We start from the raw sequence: 7,498 nt of genomic DNA on the forward strand, positions 1-7,498 counted from the left end.
AGAGGCAATGAGATTGGCACAGGATAGAGCAGGGTTTAGGGCTGTTGTACATAGGGTCGCTATGAGTCGCAAACGACTTGACGGCACATAACAACAACAACAAACAATATCTTCCATAGTGCTCATTGTTTCTCGAAGTTCATAGAGTTTTTAGAGCCTTGTAGTTTAGCAAGTGGAGCTCCACCACTGTCCACAATGGGAAATCATTATGATATTTGACATCCCCAGACACAAGGTTCAGCATCATAGCAAACACAGGTTAACTTATACAGCACATTAACAAAGAGTGATGTGCAAAGTGGTATAATGTTCTTCCAGATATAACAGCCCTAGTCTCATTTAGCAATGGTTAAGTGTTGTTGAGTCAAATATTACTCAGAATAAGCTTTGCACAAAAGACCTGAACTCTATTCTATAATTAACATCATTTCTGTAAATTTATAAGAGAATTTATAGAATTTCCAGAGGCATCTAGTTTAGGAAGTGGATACCATCCCTGCTTCCTAACATGCATCAATCTGGAAGCTTATCCAACCATTGTACATAATGGGTAACTATTATGGTATTTGAAACGACCATGGAATAGTGTTCAGCATCACAGCAACTCCAAGTTGTTCAGTACAGCAAATAGACAAATGATTGCTGTGTCTTTAAAAGAATATTCTAAAATTAATAAATTTGGCCCTAGGATTTTAAAGTCACACCTTTGAGCAGGCTTCCACCCTTACCCTTAGTCTAAGGCTCAAGGTCACCCACTTTGAAGGAAGAGAAAGAACAGTAACACACAACAAAAAAGACCCCAGAAATGTCCCTCACCTAACTGCCACAAAGAGAAGATCTCTAATATCCAGAGTGGAAGGAGACGCCAAGGCCCCGCATAAAGTCTAGCTTCTTAAATACTTTTCTCAGCATAGAGGTCATGAATAAGAACAGAGAGAGGCTTCAACTCTGATGCACATCTTAATTTTTTTTTTTTATTTCTTAATTTTACTCCTTTTGACAGCCAGCTATGGGGTCATGCCAGCATCCTGGATCCAGCTGAGACCTCTCCCTTATCTACTGTACTAGCCATGTGCCTCACATGAAGGGCTTCTATTGTTTTTAGTAGTTGTCTCATCAGCTTTAATTCATAGAAACACTACATATAAGAACAAACCACCACCTAGTACTGTGTTATTATGCTAGAGATTGACAATTAACTAAAAAGTTAATATTTCAAACCTATGTAGCAGCTCCATGAGAAAAAAAATCTGATATTATAGTCCAAGAAATATTACACTCTAAGTATATCTGTGGTACTTCTACTTTACACCAAGGAGGTCTGGTAAATTAGTGGCAAAAAGTGTATTGCCAGCATAAAATCATGCTGTTCAAATTCACCAGCTATCCCATCCAGGTAGACGAGAGAAAGATGAACAATTTTCTCTCGTGCGATTTATACCTCCTGAAAACCTGCTGGAGGGTCAGCTATTGCCAGTCTCAATGTAAGCATACAAAATGACAACAATTCCTTTGTTGAGAGAGCTCTGGTCGCTTAGTGGTAAAGAATTGCACTTCCAACCTATAGGGACACAGTTTGAATCTACCAGATGCCCCATGGGAGAAAGCAATCACAGGAAATACCAATCTCCTTCCACGTGGTTTATTATAAAAAAAAAAAAAAACTATACTCAAACAAATAGGAAAATAAAGAGGAAATAGACAAATCCTTGGAAATGCACAACCTACCTAAACTGACATAAACTGAAATTGAACACCTGAACAGACCCATTAAAAAACAAGAAATTGAAAAGATAATAAAACAAAATCTAGCAAAAAAAATACTGGACCAGATGGTTTTACAAGTGAATGTTATCAACATTCAGACAAGAACTGTCACCAATTCTACATAAACTATTTTAGAAAAAAGAAAAAGATGGAATTCTCCCAGACTCATTCTATGAAGTAAACATATCCTTGACACCAAATCCAGAAAGGACACCACAAAAATAGAAAACTATGGGCCAATATCTCTTATGAACATAGATGCAAAAATCCTGAATATAATCCTGGCCAATAAAATAAAATGATAAAAAAAGAATCATTATGACCAAGTGGGATTCATAAGAGGTATGCAAGGATAGTTCAACATAAGAAAAACGATCTGTGTAATTCATCACGTTAACAAAGCAAAGAACAAGAATCATGTGCTCCTATCAATTGATGAAGAAGAAGCCTTTGACAAAATCCAACACCCTTTCCTGATTAAAACACTCAACAAAATAAGATTAGAGGGGAATATCTTCAATATAGTAAAAAGCATATACACAAACCCAAGACCCAACATGGTTCTCAGTGGAGAGAGATTAAAGGCATTCCTTTTAAGGACAGGAACAAAGGTACCCACTATCACCTCTCTTAATCAATATTAAATTTTAAGTCTTAATGATAGCAATAAGACAAAAGAAGGAAATAAAAAGTCTCCAAATTGGCAAAGAGGGTGTAAAATTATCTCTTTATGCCAATGATATGATAGTATACTTACAAAACCCTACAGACTGAGCAAGAAAACTACTGGACATAGTTGACCATTTCAGAAAAGTGGCAGGATACCAGATCAACATACAAAAATCAGTTGGATTTCTCTACAGTGACAAAGAGAATACAGAGCTGGAGCTAAGAAAAACAATACCCTTCACAATAGCTAATCACAAGATTAAATACTTGGAAGTAAATCTAACCAGAAACACAAAAGATCCATTCAAAAAAAATTACAAAACATTACTAAAACAAAGAGACCTGGAGAAATAGAAGAATATTCCCTGCTCATGAATAGGAACACTCAATACTGTGAAAATGACAACACTACCAAAGGCAATTTACATGTTCAATGCAATCCTAATACAAATACCAATTCCATTCTTCAACGAGATGGAAAAGGCAATCTCTAGTTTCATTTGGAATGGAAAGAGACCCAAAATAAGCAAAGCACACCTTAAAAAGTGAAACAAGGTAGGAGGCATCCCACTCTCTGATTTCAAATCCTACTACACTGTCATGGTGGTCAAGACAGCATGGTACTGGTTCAATGACAGACACATGGATCAATGGTATATATAATTGAGACTCCAGAAATCCGTCCATCTACCTATGGTCAACTGAATTTTGACAAGGAGATGAAATCAGTTAAGTTGGGAAATGAGAGCCTTTTTAACAAATGGTGTTGGCAAAATTGGAAAACTATCTGCAGAAAACTCAAGCAAGAGCCACACTTTATGCACAAAGACCAGCTCAAAGTAGATCATGGCCTAGGACTAAAACCAAGGACTATAAACTTAATTAAAGAAAACCTTGGAAGAACTCTAATCCACAAGCATCTTGGAGAAATCTACAACCAGGAGAGGATAAAATAGATGAATGGGACGTTCTAAGAATCAAATCCCTATGCACATCCTAAAACTTCTCCAAAAAAGGGGAAGCCACAGACTGGGGAAAAAATTGCTAATGACATGTGTGATAAGGGACTTATATCTAGAATTTATAGAATACTCAAGCACTGCAAGATAAATGTAAACAGCCCAATTGAAAAATGGGCACAGGATATGAACAGACACTTCACCAAAGAAGACATTCAGATGGCCAAGAAGCACATGAAGAAATGTTCAAAATCCCTAGCTCTAAGAGAGATGCAAATCAAAACAACTATGCGATATCATCTCACCCGAATAAGAATAACAAAATTTAACAGAACAGCAAGCAATAAATGCTGGTGAGTTTGTGGGGTAACTGAAACCCTTATTCACTGCTGGTGGGAGTGTAAAATGGTGCAAAAACTATGGGAGGCTATATGGTGCTTTCTCAAAAAAGTTGCAAATAGAAATACCCTTTGACCCAGCAATTCCACTACTGGAATATACCCCAAAGAAACCATAACTGCCACTCAAGCAGATATATGCATGCCCATATTTATTGCTGCTTTGTTCACAATAGGAAAGAGCTGGACACAACCTAAGTGCCTATCAACAAAAAAACGGATAAAGAAGCTGTGGTATATTCACATGATGGAATACTATAATGCATTGAAAAACATGGAACTCATGAAATATTATACAAAATGGGTGACCCTGGAGTACATTATGTTCTGTGAAATATCTCAGTCACAAAAGGACAAATACTGCACAGTGCCACTGTTGTAAAACGGGACTGACATCCGGGTTAGGGGGAGATTAAGAAAGATAGGATAAATTATGTTTATTGCATTGAAACAGATGAGGGAGAGAACTGTTTTAAAGAGATATATGATTATCTAGGGTACTGAAGAGCAATGGTGTCAGTCTGGAGACTAAGGTGTGTCTGATACAGGCTATGGTCTTTGCAGTCACTTGTTATGCATCAGAGAGTTGGACAATGACTAGGGAGGATAGAAGCAGAATTGATGCCTTTGAGCTGTGGTTCTGGGGAAGAGTATTGAATGTACCATGGACTGCCAAGAAAAGAAACAGATTCATCCTGGAGAGGGTTAGACCAGGCTGCTCCTTGGAGGCAAGGATTCTGAGGCTTCGTCTGACATATTTGGCCATGTTGTAAGGAGGGAGAGGTCCTTGGAGAGGGACATCATGCTTGGTAGGGTGGAGGGATGGCACAGAAGGGGAAGAGCCTCTATGAGGTGGACTGATTCAGTGACTAGGGTAATCGGGATGGCTGTGTCAGAGGCAGTTTGATTGGCACAGAATAGAGAAGGGTTTAGGGCTGTTGTACATAGGGTCTCTATGAGTTGCAAGCGACTCGACAGCACATAACAACAACAACAACAACATGTAATATCATTTATTTCAAACTGGTTGTTGTTGTTGTTGTTGTGTAGAGTTGGATCCAACTGACAGTTGACCCTTCAGTGGGTTTTCAGAGGTAATTTATCACACAGGAGGAGATGCCTGTGGGATTGTAGTACACCTTCGTGCCACTAGGCCACCAGAACTCCAATTAATATATTAATTCGTAGAAATTAACAGTTATCCTAATATATGTAACTGAAATATATCAATTGGTATTCCATCAATTGCTGGGGCAAAAAAAAATGACCCCACTAATCAATGGAATATCAGTTCACATATTTCAGCAAATAGATGCAACTCTGGAAATGCTCATTAGGTTGTGCCAAGAAATGTGGAAGACAACCATTTGGCTAACTGACTGTAAGAGAACCATATTTATTCCTATACCAAAAAAAGGTGATTTGACAGAATGTGGAAATTACTGAACAATATTTCATGCAAGCAAAATCCTGCTGAACATCATCCAAAAACAACTGTAACAATACATCAACAAAGAACTACCAGACTATAAGCTGAATTTAGAAGAGTCTGTAGCACAAGGGATTTCATTGCCAATGTTAGATGGATCTTAGCTGAAAGTTGAAAATTCCGGAAGAATGTATACCTGTGTTTCATTGACTATGTAAAGGCGTTTAGCTGTGTGGATCACAACAATTGTGGATAACCTTTAGGAGAATCGGAATCCCAGGAAACTTGATTGTGTTTGGACCAGGAAGTAGTCCACAGAACAGAGCAAGGAAGTATAACATGGTTCAAAATTCAGGAAATGTGTGTGTCTGGGATGTATCCTGCCTTCATACCTTTTAAATCTATATGCAGAACAGATCATTTTGAAGGCTTGAGTTTATGAGGATTGGAGGAAGACTCACCAGCAACCTGTGTTATCTAGATGACAAACTGTACTTGCTGAAACTGAAGAGGACCTGAAGCATTAGTTGTAGAAGGTCAAGGACTATATTCTTCAATATAGATTGAGCTCAACATCAAGAAGTCAAAGATTCTTATCATGGTCAATTGTCAGCACCAGGATAGATGGAGAAGAGCTTGAGATTGTTAGCAATTTCCACTTGCCCAGTTTCAGAATCAATACTCTTGGTACCTGCAGGCAGGAATTCAAAAGATGAATTACAGTTTCCACACAACCTCCATGTCAGTCTTACTTTGTAACTGTGGTATTTGTTCTTTAATGACTAAAATATTACACTCAACATTTTATCTTTCAGGATTACCTGTATTGTATAATATTTTATAGTTCCTTGTTTTCAGTGCTGTGTAGTATTTTATTGTATGAATATACCATTTTTCTAGCCATTCATTTGTTGATGGCTTGCTTTCTTCTCTTTACTTTTGTGAATAATGCAGCAATCAACATAACACGATTAAACAGAATCTGTATGACAAGAGTCCAGAATAAGAAGTGCATAGCAAAGTGGACTGGGGGAATAGGGACGAGGGAGGAAATTATGCAACAATTAATGAATTATTTTTTGTTTTGTTTTCTTTTAGTGAACTGGGAATTAGGTAGGAAAATGTGCAATAACGAATGAGTGAAAACCCAACTTTTCTGTAGATATTCATTAAAATCACAACATCAATAAAAGATTAATTACATAAGGAAAATCCGTGTCAGGGTCCTCTCCTATTGAAGAGCAACAATGTCAGTCTAGACACTAAGATGCACCTGATCCAATTATTTGCTATGCATTTAAGAGCCGGACAATGACTAATGAAGAACTGATGTCTTTTAGTGGTGGTGCTGGAGAAGAGTATTGAACATACCATGGACTGATAAGAGAACAAAGTTTGTTCTGAAGAGGGTGAAGTCAAATTGCTCCTTAGAGGCAAGAATTTTTAAGTTCCATTTCACATTATTTTGCGCATGTTGCCAGGAGGGACCATTCCTTGCCAAAGGACATCATGGTTGGAAGGTTGGAGAGATTGTGCAGGAGAGGAAGATCCCAGATGAGATGGATTGACACAGTAACTGGAATGATGAGAGTAGACATGTCAGAGATAGTGAGATTGGCTCAGGATAGGGCAGGGTTCAGAACTCTTGAGCATAGGACACAGGGTTGCTATGAGTCACGGATGACTCAATGACACATAACAAGAACAACAATGTGTACAATACAATCAGTCATCACAGCCTGAATATCCTTATCCTATCAAAAGTTAATATAATGAAATCCAGTGGAAAACTCTTACTTACCACAGTTGAGAATGCTCATCATCTACCATTTATACAGAAATATTCTGAAAAGGAAAAGATTAAAGTTGTCAATAATTTCATTTTACTTGAATCCACAATTAACATGCTTGTCAAGAAATCAAAAGATGTATTGCACTTATACAATAATGTATATTGCACTGAAACAGAGGAGGGAGAAAACTGTTTAAAAGAGATATGTGACTAGGTATTTCTGTCATCACAGGAGACTAGAACAATGGATCCATGGTGGAGGGGACCTGGGGGAGGGTTTGTAAAACAATGAAAGAATCTTTTCTTTTACTTTTCCATAATTTTTGACTCATGTACTTATAACTTGTTAGTTAAATTTGTGTCTTCTAGGTTGCAACCCCCCCACGATACATCTTCAAGGATATGAACATGTACGGCTAAGCACAATTAATAACAGTGCATCTAAACTCCAAAATCAATCTCCATAATAGTCTATGTGTTTCCC

This window comes from Elephantulus edwardii, unplaced genomic scaffold (genome assembly GCF_000299155.1).
Source record: "Elephantulus edwardii isolate Elephantulus edwardi_28Jun2011 unplaced genomic scaffold, EleEdw1.0 scaffold00017, whole genome shotgun sequence".
NCBI classification, from domain to species: domain Eukaryota; kingdom Metazoa; phylum Chordata; class Mammalia; order Macroscelidea; family Macroscelididae; genus Elephantulus; species Elephantulus edwardii.